Source organism: Rhamphochromis sp. 'chilingali' (assembly GCF_963969265.1).
Source record: "Rhamphochromis sp. 'chilingali' genome assembly, chromosome: 17".
NCBI classification, from domain to species: Eukaryota; Metazoa; Chordata; class Actinopteri; order Cichliformes; family Cichlidae; genus Rhamphochromis; species Rhamphochromis sp. 'chilingali'.
In genome coordinates this window covers 19,834,795-19,848,144 of record NC_137944.1, presented here as the reverse complement: position 1 = coordinate 19,848,144, position 13,350 = coordinate 19,834,795, and the positions used below count along the sequence as shown (strand labels likewise).

General features: G+C 44.1%; 1 protein-coding gene across 3 annotated transcripts in view; it reads left to right on the top strand.

The window, feature by feature from the left end:
- pag1 (phosphoprotein membrane anchor with glycosphingolipid microdomains 1) overlaps positions 1-13,350 on the top strand; it is a 59,576-nt gene that overhangs the window by 18,417 nt on the left and 27,809 nt on the right. For 2 of the 3 annotated variants that reach the window (XM_080863826.1, XM_080863827.1), the window contains one exon: positions 32-68. The exons of the other annotated variant lie outside the window; for it this stretch is intronic. The gene's annotated coding sequence lies outside the window, so the exon portion shown is untranslated. The remainder of the gene's footprint in view (positions 1-31; positions 69-13,350) is intronic. 3 annotated transcript variants of the gene reach the window in all.

Here is a 13,350-nt window from a genome sequence, read left to right as displayed (position 1 = left end):
AACACGGTCTTCTCTTGTTTTTGTTTTACAGGTGATGAATGACGAGACTCATCCATTTCTCTCTTGAGGTAGGATATTAACTGTTTCAGTTACTCAGTCATTCGAAGAATGGTAAGCCCTGCCAATTAGCAGACTTCTCGCTAACCCCTCTACCTCCCTACCTCCACCCTTCCCACACGGTGCAGGCAAAGAATCTGTGTGAATGCTCAGAGACGGAGACATTAGACTCTTTCCTGCAAAAAGTTTTCCCCAAAAATGTTTTTTTATGTGTGGATGTGCAAAGTTTGACAGCTTTAATAATTCAAACCAGAATGCGTGACATGAGCATGTCTCTGTCTCTATCAATTCAACTTAACAAATGCCATCATCATTAATATTGTGGATGTATTAAGCCAGGAAAAACGTGCTATGCTGCTAAGCAGCATATCGCTTATGTATAATGTCTCTATTCCTGCTTTACACTGTGTGTGATTGCATGCAAGTGCGAATAGATGAAGTATGATGGTAATATTGTATGTATATGCTGGAGGTTCCTGTCTTTGTGTTCCTATTGTGTGTGGTTGTATGCAGATCTGAAAAGTTCTGCATTATCAGCCTCTTGGCAACAAGCAAGCGGAGTTCTGGTCTGTCTGTTTGTTGCGGAGGCCCTGTCGCCCCGGGTTACAGGGTTGCTAGGGAATAGATGGACAGACTGGCATCACCAAAGTGCCAGCGCGGCATGTGGGGTGCTCCACATCTCTGGTCTGCTCTTTTTGTTTGATATGTTCCCTTTTGTCTTATATCAGAGAGGCTGTAAATTAATTTTGCCAGGTGAAAAGCAGCGATAGGATTGCTTTTCTGACCACGTCATACAAACTAAGAAGCTTTCTTGTGCTGGGCTTTTAGGATTTTAAGGTCACTTTAGCCACCAGCACTTTCAGTGCGATAAATCGGGTCCAGGACCTTTGGTAGTTACATTTTCTTTGGATTTCTTTTTTTGTTTTGTTTTTTTTTGGCTTTGATTATCCATTTCTGCGCAAGTCTAAAACATCTCAAACTGCTCCTATATTTATCAGGGTGTCACAAGAAATTAAAATTCAGTCGATTGTGATTATTATAACATCATCACTTTCAAAGCAGCCACTGAGATCGAGATGGAGAGCCTACAACGAGAATGAGATCTGAAACTACCACAGGGCCTACCGGTGCGTTAGTCAGCTGAGATGGAAGTACAGCCGTTGCCATTCTAGCCCCTGAGGCTCATATCGTTAACTACTGCTACTTAGCAATGCTGCTAGAGATATATATGTAATACAGAAGCTAAATTCTCCCTTCTAAATAGACTAGGTTAGAATAGGCTGACCGCATTTCTCTAGCACCTTTCATTTAGCTTCAACCTTCTGCTTTTTTGCTCATTGCTAAGCTGCAAGCTGTTGCACCGCAGTTTTCTTTTTCATCCGCACATAAGATGCTGCTTTTCTCCCTCTGCTAGGATCATCTTAAAGATTTCTTAAAGTACGTGTGTGTTGCACCATTATTTCGACATCTTGTTTCTACAAGATGTCGAAATAATGGTGCAACACACACGTACTTTGTCTCCTTTTGAGCGTGATGCAACCCGATTTCAAAATCAGGTGAGATTATTTTTTAAACTCCTCTAAACTGAGCTGATAAGTCCCCAGCAGGTGCTTCTCAAAAACCCACTCCACCAACCGAGTCCAGCACCGAGCCATGTGGGGGATTAGGAAGCAGTTTTGTGCGCTCGCTGTGTAAACAGGGTGTGTTCTGTCCTCACAAACAGGAAGCCAGCGCGCTGTTTTATCATCCTTCCCCAACTGGTGCCTTTTCTTTTAACAATTAGCAGACGAGGAATCATAAATGCATCGGGAATGGAGATCCTGTTTGTTTCCAGGAATAGTGTTGTCATGGTGACGGAGGCACGTCTTTGTGCGCTGCGAATCACAGAAATAGTTGTGTCATGCTTTTACTGTAAAGTGCACGAGTTAACATGATGCTGATCATGTAATCGTCAAGATAATCTCTGTGCATGGTTGATGGTTGTAAAATACGTGTGTGTCACAGTGTGTGTGTGTGTGTGTGTGTGTGTGTCATATAAAGAGAGTGGGAGAGAGAGGAAAGAAGTGGAGGTTTGAGGCGCCAGCAAAGAGGATATGTCTGGCAGCTGTGTCATTTTGCAGAGTAAAGGATTATGGGAGAATTACAACGAATGAGCAGGATGACCAACACACACACACACACACCCCACGCGTACACACATAACTTTGCTTCTATATTGTGTGTGTATCTGTGATTTAGAGAGCCAGCGAAACTTCATTGCTCAGTTGCAGTCAGTGACTCGTTCCTGCGGCATTCAAAGCAACTGGTACCTCTTTAGTCACAGTCTACCTGGTGACAGACACAAACAACACAAAAGCCTTTACTACACAACATGAGTGTTGCTTCATGAAAGCCTTCTTTTGATTACACCAAATGTTAGCAGCATTTAATGTTTTGTCCTGGAGATAAACCCTGCATAGAGAGTTGTTTACTTAGGTAAGCCTCACAGATACTGACCAAGCTGCCTGTGTTTGCACATGACAGATAATTGAATGCACGTCATATTGTGGCTAAACATAGGTTTAAACCTTCTAATAATTACATAATTACTATGTAGTTACTCATGACTTATCATAGGATTATGCTAATGCTCTTCTAGTGACCTGTAACTCTCACGACGTTCATACGTTCTGCTCTTTGCAGATTTGTCATGCGGCCAACCCCGCACTTAGACATAAACACACACGCCCCAGACACACGCCGCTGACGTACAAAGCCAGCCAGTCGTCTGGGATTATCGATATGTATTGCGTCTGCGGGAGCATGTACGCGCTTGTGGATGTGTCATCTCTCATGCGCCACAGCGTCACACTTCAAAGTTGCTTTATATCCTCTGGAGCGTCTCCCCGAGTGTCTCTGAGGCCGTCGATGCGCATTGTCATTTTTATAGCCTGTTATTGGGAAACGCTGCTTTGGTGCAAGGCAGCGTGCCAGGCGATAATAAGACCCGGGGAGAGTGTTGTTTTTTTCGACCTCTGAACATAAGATGGGATGTTAACAAGCTATTCTTGATCCCTGGTTGTTTGTTATGCAGCGTGCATGTTCACACATATGTGACTGCACACGGGGTGTAGTACTTGATTACATCACTCAGCTGATCCCTGCGGAGGAGAATTTTTCCTTCCATCCAATTGTGAATGTTTTTGTTTCATATATAAATCTTAGGAGACTTAAATGTGTCATACTATGTTTAACTGATGAAGATTTTTTCACATAACACACAATACTATGCAAAAGTCTTCTGACCTATGAATAGCGAAGGCACCTGCCTCAAAGAGCTGGTGTAATGTCTACACGTCACAGACAATTTACCAAAGAACCAATTTTAAATAGTATCTTTAGTCACCTTGTTATTAGCAGCCTGTCACGAAACACACTATGTTCCTATTCCTTTAGTTGAATCTATGAAAATGATAAAGATCCACAGTTTGACAGATAGAAAAGAGAATTCTTTGCACCAACACGGTGACTTTCAGAGTGATATTCTGAATTCTCGGCACAGTGTGTCCTTAAAAAACTGGAGAAGTGGAGGACAAAAGAAGAAGTGTCAGGCTTTAAAAAAACTATCTAGGCAGATCAACAGTATCTGACATTCCTGTGAGATCTGGACATTTAGTTGATCTGAAATAGTCTCAGTGGAAGGGTGGCTGTCAAGAAGCAATTCTTAAAGAAGGAAAACCGGTATTCCAAATTACAAGAACTGGACTGAAGATCACCATCTGTGTGTACGGAAGAGGTCTGAAACTGTAAAACACGGTGGAGGCTGTCATGGTTTGGGGCTGGAACAATGTCTGATTGGCAACAGCTTAATTTTTCAGCATGACAATGATCCCAAACACACTGCCTGTGCATTAAAAGCATACCTAGGTAGAAAAAAATGCACAGTGGGATTGACCTCCCCAGAGCCCGGACCTCGAGATTATTGAAGCAGCGTGGGATCATTTTGATAGAAAATGAAACAAAAGTTAGCCAACATCAAAAAAAGATCTTTAAAAGTCCTTCAGGAAGCCAAAGAGAGTTGTTAAAATTGTACAAACTCCGTATGTTTGCACGTTTCAATAAATCACTCCACCTCACTCGTATTTCTCTCCAAATATAAAGAACGAGTATATTGGTATATTGAAAACATTAATGTTCTGAAGTACAAACTGCACTTTTTTTGTTTTGCATTCATTCTTAATGTCCATTGTGGATTTTTTCCGTTGTTTAAAGGACTGTAACTAATTGCATTATTGTCATTACCTATTATTATTTTTCCAGTTCAGTTCAATAATTTAGTCTGTGTAAGGCTAGACGCTGACAGATGTTTAGCCATTAAAGCTGAGAATAACACTTGCAGATAGCATATTCAGTATTTAATGGTAGTCACTTTTATTCAAACAGCACATTTAAAAAGGAGTCGATGTAGATGGAGTAACATTATAAAAACATACAGAACAGAAAGCACAAGTTTAAAAATAGAAAGATATAATAACCACATTAAGATAACACCAAATAGCTCATAAGAAATCATTTTAAAAAGATTAAAATGGGGAAAAACCCATGAAAGTTTAATGACAGTCAACAGTAAGACGGGTGGCTCATGGACTAGTGAGTGCAGTTGCATCTCCGGCGGCGCCTCTTCGTGGGTCACTGGTTTAATGAATCTCATTTTCTTGCGTGTTCGAGTCCAGGTTGTAACATATGTCACACATCAGTTTCCACTCGAGGACTTCCTCGTCTTTGCTTTGACTTCAAACTTCAAAATCAATAAAATCCACATTCCCTCAGAAACGGTGTCACGCTCCAGTCACTAAATCTCCGAATCAGGCCACGGAGCTCATTACCAAACCATCATGTGGACCAACAGCTCAATGTGTCAACCAGTTATTCAGTCATCACGAGTTTGTCTGTGTTCACTTGTGTTTTTCTAAGTGTGTAAAGCATCCAGTGTTTTTCTTGCAGCTTTAAAGTCTACACTTTCCTTCGAGGGGCGTTATAGATTGAGGTGCTCAGCAGCTCAGTAGTCAGTTCATCTTTGAAGATCAGCTGGTGGCCTTTTGGAATAACTCCAGACATCTGTTCTAACTTCTTTTACCTTAAGAGAGCTTGACATGAAAGGCCTCTCAGCTGGACGCTTTTACTAATGCAGGCTGGATAATTTAATGGTCCTCGATGACCATGCAGTAAAGGCCTTTATTACCATAGGATGTGTGTTGTTTTATCGTGTTGCTTACTTCTCCAGTCTCCTTTTAATTAGTGCTAAATAGGAACCAGTGAAAAGGGAGCTTTTAAGTAAACCTTAAACATTACACACTGTAAGTCTGCCATGTTTTTCCACTCCAGATGAACTGTTTAAAGTTAAAAATAGGTTTTACTTTCCCTGCCTTCATGCGATCGTCTCCGCCTTTTGTATTTCCTCAGATGTTGTTCCTTGTTCCTCACCCCTGAGGTTTTTTTTTCTTTTTAAAAACAAATGTGTCAGCACTTTCATAGCAGACAAAACACTCTATAAAAAGGACATGAAAGCTGAAATGAAAACATGGTTTCCCTCCTTGCTAAAGAAGGAATCTCCAGTTTTAAACAATAAGGAATCCACCCTTTCGCAGGCGGGCGACTTCAAACGCTTGCCGGGTTGTTGTGGATTTTTTTTAAAGGCAGTTGTGGCTCATTTAGCCACAACAACACGGGCTCCAGCTGGCTGTTTGTTAGCGGCCTTGCAGCAGAACAATAACTGTCGCGGCCACATGCACGGGGGGCGGGGCGGTGGCTAACGCCACTCGGCTAAACAGCAGGAATAGCCACCGAGCAAGGCCACGAGCAGTTAAAACACAGGAAATTAGCCACTGTTTACTTTCGCTTGCCTACATTCGCTCCTACTAATTAATTGCACAGAGCCCCCTGGTGGATTTCAGGTCTCAAAGGAAGGAGCTCTGAGTGTCACTGTTGCACGTTTTATTGTTTATGATGCTGTTGAAATGAAGCAAGCAGTATTTGACCCATTTGTGGCCCCCAGGACTGCTGGTGTGGTGCTGCATTAGCCCTACAGTAATCCCCCGGCGACCCAGAAAGTCATTTCTGGAGCAGGTGGTTATGTGGGCCATAGGACTAATAACAGCAGCGGTGTCATATGGCTGAGAAGGTGTTAAAACCAGGGAGGGTTCATAAAGAAAGCTTCAAATTTTGACGGCTGACCACTACACTCTAATTACAGCTGCCTCTTGTGTGTATATAGTTTGTGTGTAGGCGAGATTACGAGAGCTCTTCTTCTAAGACCATAACTCTGCAACACTTTGCACAGAGGGTGTTTGCTGCAATGAAAGGATGAAGGTCGACACATTTCCCAGCATGCATTTGCATTCCTGGAGCCTCTCATGGGATTTTTTTTTCTTTTTTGGAGGGATGTGTGCGGATGAAAGGGGTAAACCAGAAGGACAAACTGCACTGCTCTCTGGGGCATCTTTTTCCAGCTGAGGCCGTCATCTCACGGCCTCTGATGCAGAGAAAAGGATGTGTGATTTCATTTTGCGTGGGTGGCCTGTTTACATTCCAGGCATTCCTCACGGGAATCCCTCTCTCTGTTTCTTCGGATCCTGTGCTGGAGCGCCTGGGAAGGCATTGGCGTCTGTGATATTCTCAGAGGTCTCTCTGGAAAACATTTGGAAAGTGAAGCCCTACTTACACACAACCGAGCGCACATCCCGATGGACTCTTTAACTGAATTCTGGGAATGTGGTGTTTATTTGTAGCATAGGGGTTTATTTAAAAATGACATTTGGAATTAAAGTTCTTGATTTGTCATCCTTCCATGCTCGGTCTACTAATGGAGGCTTCTAGGAAAGTATTACACAACAAATTTGTTGTAGGAAGTCAGGGGATTGCAAATGTCATTTTTGTACCCAAAGCAGCTTATCTGCAATCTCGTCTATGGCCTTGTTCACGCTGTTAATTCCTCCTCAAGAGATGATTTTGTGCTCCTTGCTGCGTCAGCTTACGGCAGACTGGGTGCCTTTTCTATCTCCCTCTTAATCTTCAGATCGCATGCTTTCTTTTGAATTGCATTTTCATGGTATTTAGGGTCTTTTGTTTTTAAAGTCTGCAGGAGATAAAGAAATCCAAGAGATGCTTTCGTTCACTCAGCTTCTCTTTAAGGAGATCGTGTTGGCTTTTCTTTAATTGACTTCCTCCTTTGGGAAAACCTTCAGAGCTACACTAAGCATCCTGTCTGTCCTGATAGTCTGGCTTACAATAACTGCTAGACACTCAGGAAGTCATAAAGCTTTAGCACCATACCGTGTCGTATGTATTACGCGTTTCACCCCGGGTGATGTCAACAAGAAATAAAATCTCCATCAGCAGCACTGGTGGGGTCAGGGCGATGTAGAGTGGTTCTGTTGTGCAGTGTGTTAAGTCTCCAGGGCACTGCTAATGGTCTAATATGAGTTGGCGGTCAGGAGCGTTGAGAGGTCGTTTACAAACGCTGTATTGTAAGGGCTCTTGATTTTAAGGGGCACTCGAGAGGAGTGTGCATTCTGACGTCTGTGCGCGCAGAGGAGTTTGCACAAGTCTTAGAACTTTAACTTCTGCACATTCTCCCACTTACCACTATTTTATTGAGTCACAAAGCTTCAGACTAGCTCACCTTCATCAGGTACAAAACAATTTTCATATTATCACCCACACACAATTTTACAAACGTTTACTTCAGGTAGCATTCGATCATCCATCAATTAGGGAATATTACCTGGTGAACATGTCAGGTGTGCTAAAAATCAACATCAGCTTAGTGATAAAACATCCACACATCCTCTAAAAGAAAGAACTAGTCAAGTCATTTTCCGTTCCACATACCAGGAGAAACCTGGATACATCACTACATAAATAAAAGATGTAATGTGTAATTGCCCCTCAGAAAAAATGGTGTCCGTTAAGCCCCACCTTTGGCTTTGTTTTTTAGATCATTCTGAGCACCTGTGGCAGAAAACTATCACAGCTGAGTAGATAAACAATAAGTGCTTCATTTGGTATAAAAATATCCATCCATCTTCATATTCAAGTCAAGTTGCAGGTGGACGGAAACGTTCCCAGCTGTCATAGGACTAAAGGCAGGGTAGACCCTGGAAGGACAGACAACCATTCATGCTGACACTCAGCAGACAATTAACCTGACCCGTGCATCTCTTTGGACTGCTAGAGTACGTGGAGACAACCCACACAAGCATAGAGAAACCGGCCTCACAGGATCTTCTTCCTGTGAGGCAAGAAGGTGTCTGCATCACCGTGCTAAAAACATACATTTAATATTCTTTTTTCTCCATAATAATTATCATCAAAATTTGTTGGCCTCCCTAAACAGATACTGCCGTGATTTCGAGTTAAGGTACAGTTTATACGGCCTGATTTGACTTAAAGTCTGCAGGCTCTGCATTCCTATATGAAGCACCGCCCTGAGGCAAAGTAAGAAAGGTGTGGGAGGTGTAGTTTTGTAAGCTAGGGACCCTCCACTAAGCAGTTCTGATGGTATAAAACAGGTTTTTCCTCCACGTTTCACCTTTCTATGTCCGTACACGTCTGTGAATAATATCAGTGAGTGTCACCTCTGTGTGTGTCCTGCTCTCTGCTCACATCACATCTTGCCACATTATCCACCCACTGCGGCAGGGTGGATTTGCCACTGGCCACCTCAGCTTCCTTGAAAGTGTCAGAGTGTGAAGGTGCCTCACTTGCATTTTCCTCTCGGCCGGCTGCCCGCACACTGAGCGCGCTCTAATATATTCTTTCTCATCACTCACTCCTCTCTGCCTCCACCTCGTTCTGTCACGCTGATGTCTGCCACTTGCTAATTGGTTCATCTCTATTCCAATGACTCTGTGTGCGTGACCATTTTCGGTGTATTTTTTGAGTCTAAATTCCCGAGTGTGGCTTTGTGTGTGTGTGTGTGTGTGTGTGTGTGTGTGTGTGTGTGTGTGTGTGTGTGTGTGTGTGTGTGTGTGTGTGTGTGACTGACAGCAGATTTTCTGCCACCAGCCGGCATCCTGTTTACTGCTCTGATGCACATTCAGCTGGTTCATTTGGTTTTCAGCCCTCCCTGGGGACACACAGAGCCGCCCCCATTAACTGATTTGAGAAGGGCTGTGGCAGCCACTGCTGCTTTGTAAATAAATATTCTACCATGTTACATATTTATTATACACGCTTTGGCCCTCTAGTTCATGTAGCTGAGCAATAGTGTGTTGACGACACAGGGTTCAGCAGTGGGATTATGCAGTTTTTGGCTTCAGTTGTGCCTGTTACGTTCAGAGCATAATTAAGTCTCTGCTGGAGGCTGCAGGCAGCCTGCTGCAGCTACCTAGGTTAGAAATATTGGTAAGTAAAAGTGTTTTAAAACCTCAAAGTCTCAACAAAGGTTCCTGTTTTGATTACACTGTGCATATTTTATAAAGTTTCATTGTGAGTAGTGTATTAAAGAGCTTCACGGGGCCTACAAACACCCTGTCATCATCATCTCCTCAACCGGTTCGTAGACAAGCGGCATCATGTTAAACGCTCAGCAGGTAGCTGTGTCTCAGTCTTTTGACTGAATTACAAACAGATTTCACAACAGCAGTTGTCTCAAGGTGGGGCGATCGTGGCTTGTGGGACGATCGTGGCTCAAGAGTTGGGAGTTCGCCTTGTAATCGCAAGGTTGCCGGTTCGAGCCCCGGCTCGGACAGTCTCGGTCCTTGTGTCCTTGGGCAAGACACTTCACCCGTTGCCTACTGGTGGTGGTCAGAGGGCCTGGTGGCGCCAGTGTCCGGCAGCCTCGCCTCTGTCAGTGCGCCCCAGGGTGGCTGTGGCTACAATGTAGCTGCCATCACCAATGGGTGGATGACTGGATATGTAAAGCGCTTTGGGGTCCTTAGGGACTAGTAAAAGCGCTATATAAATACAGGCCATTTAATATTGTAAGGTAAGCACTTTGGCGACAATGGAAAGGAAAAACTTCCTTTTAACAGGAAGAAACCTCCGGCAGTGTCAGGTTGAAAGTGTATGTTTACCATAAAGACTCAAGAGTCACAAGTGAATAAGCATATTTCCCAAAAGTCAAAAAATATAGACTTTGTTAACAAAAACAATAATTTTGTGCATATTCTCTCCATATCTGCTTTTGATTTTCCTACTCTCTGTTTGGAAGTCCCCTCTCCGCTCACCGCTATGAAAAATGGAATAACCTCTGGTCTGTGAAATGAGAAATCAAATGGAATTGTGAAAACGGTGAAGGCAGAGCTTCATCTGTGCTGTTGCAATCTTCGTGTGTTGCTCAGGCGTGTGCTGCTTGAATTTAACCAGAAATCTGAAGATAGCCGTCTGAAGGTTGCCACGTCTTGCAGCATCCTACCCCCCTGCTTGGCATGGGGGGTAGGATGGGGGTTGCCATTTGTTTCCACCCCCCACTCCCCACCTGCCGGCTGCTCCTGATTGTAGATGTGCCCTTTGAGTTCCTGCAGGCTTCCATATTTTACCATATCTTTATGGTCCAGCTAGAAGACGTGTTGAATATGCGATGGCGAGCTCCAAAGAGGGACGAGGCTTCTGAAAGTGCAGCCGAAAAGGTTTAACTGCAGATTGTTAAAAGCCAGGGTTGACAAATGGGACTGAGATTGGACAAGAGCAGGGATATAAATGGCAGGAAACTGGGGGGGAAAAAGACAAAACATAGGATGTGGAAGAGGGGGTAAAACCAGCAGAGCCGGAAAGGGTTGGATAAGGCTCGTACGTGCATTTGTGTGAAAATTACCAGCCTGTTAAAGCATGTCTGAAAAATGTGTTGCTCTTAAAGGTCAGAGGCCATGACAGCACGCCTCCTAGTACTCCTTTAAAAGCGCACACGTACACCAATTAGCAAAGCAGACTTTCTACTTAAGCCCCAATGTGTTATAGAAGCCTTTCGAGAGGCTCAGACCCACCCCACCACCACCAATGGCACCGTCTGGGTCATCTAATAAACCCGCCCCTGCTGTTGTCCGAGCCTCGTAAAGATGGATCACATTTCCATTTCAGTCGCAGGCGCACACCTCCGTTAATCCTTTTTTTGGCCTGTGTCTTTTGTCCAAAAGGGTTGGTGTCACAAGGGGAGATAAATGAAGTGGCATGTGGCAATTTTCAGAGCAGAAGCAGCGGCAGCTTCGGAGGGTGGTTTCAAGGCTTTGAAGAAGAAAGAATTACATCTGTGGCTGCTCGCATCTCTGACAGTGAAAGTGTGCGTCTGGGTTGTCCATGTGTCACCTCAGTGTGATAAATGTGCATGGGTTTGTGTGTGCGCACGTTCGCCGGAGCGAGAACAGGCATCTGTTGCATATCATTAGCAGCTTTTAGAATGAATTACCTCAGTGGATTTCCCCCACACACACACACACACACACACACACACACACACACACACACACACACACACACACACACACACACACAGAGCACCCTTCATCCTATTCCATCCACCCTGATAATCCCTTTATCTTGGCAGCTATTCAACACATAAAGGGCCAATGCCACTGAATAATGATGCGGTCATATCTACTCCTCGCTCGCCCCCGGTGATAATCTTCATCTGGGGATGACAGTGATGGAGAAATTTTATGCATGCGGTCGTTCGGAGTTGAATAAATCTGATTTCCTAATTTCTGGGCCGGGAGCAGGAGTCAAAACAAGCCACGGCACATGTTTGCACACACAAAAACAGGCACACTTTACAGCCCACATCCAGGCTGTCCCTCCTCAAATTCCCAGAGTTCAATCCCCCCACCCTCCTTCTGCCCCTCCAGCCCACCGTCAGTGTTTGCCAAGAAGGTCACTTACGATGTGAGTGACAATCCCTGAAATCGTTAAAACAATCCATCTCCTTTTTTTCTTTTCATTAAAGGCAGCATGCCTCCATTTACATATTTGGATGACACGCCCGGCTGGTTTGTTTAATTGCTGTAAGCTGGTCGGCTGCACAATTACTAAAGTTGTTTTTGTGCTTCAGCATCTTATTATTAGGCGCGCAGCGCCGCCGACACCGAGCTAATCAATTTGAAACAACGGCAGACGTCTTTAATGCCCAAGCGGGGATAATAAAAGTTGCTTTGTCGAGGCGCGCGTGGAGGCTTGTGGTGCAGATCGTAGCTTGCTTCTTGAAATTTCAGTTTGCTTTTTCCTGCAGAGAAGCAAAAAAACCACAAGCACGCGTTTGTCACATTCAGAGGGGAGTTTAGGGCAGCAGACAGTTACAGTATATGTTGTAGATAGGTGATGTTTTTGACAGCAAGAGTACACTTCTGCTTTTCAGCGGAGGGAGTGTGTGTGTGTGAGAGAAAAACAGTGGAAAGCTAAAGATTAATCGCAAGTAGGAGGAGGCAACTGAGCGAGGTCGAGAAAGCTGTTCACCATGAGGAGGAAAGAAGGGAAGGAAAGGGAGGAAACGAAGCAGAAGTGAAATCGAGATGCTTGCAGTATTTGTGAGTGAATATTCTTTTAATAGTTTGTGTTTTCCGTGCTGCACACAGACAAACATTGTTGAGGTTAATTGAACAAACGCTCACGGACTCAAGTCCTAATGATTTACATGCAGAGCAGCTGCCTGGGGCTTTGGCAAGAAAAGGAGAAGAAGAAGATAAAGGAGCAGATAAAGTAAGAAGAAGGGGAGGATAGTCTACCTCTGATGGCAAAAATGTGTGAATTTTGCTCAGGATACAGTTTGTGAACCTGAGATCTTCCCTTTGCCGCAAAGAAAACATGTTTTGTTAGCTCCCAGAATGCCAGAGGTTATCCAGCCAGGCAATCAAATCAATGCTTATTGCCCATCCAATTAGAGCCCGGCAGCTTCTGGTTCAGCTGCATTTCCGAGTGCGTTTGAAAGAAATCTCCCTGGGCCTCTAAAAAGACTTTGGGGTCACCACGGAAAACTGGCACAGGAAGGCAGGAAATGTGGCTTTTCCCATGGGGTAGTGTGACATTAAGTGGAGGCAGATTTTACAGACGCGCACGCATGTTTACACAATCCTCGCACATATGCCCAGAGCCTCTGTGTACTGCAGTGGCTCCGCGAGGTCAGGACAGGTCAGGGAAAAGCTTTGGGAGAGAGAAGATGTGTCATTTCTGGTGAAAGCTTAAGACACATGTTGCTGTTTCTGTAGCCCTGCAGCTGTTTGGGATTCAGGAAGAAGGGAGTTGGCAGTGAACTGTTAAAATTAGCCCCCTTTTTTCTTAAGATTCTGTATAAGAAAGTTAAAAAAGAAGATACATGTGTAAATGTAA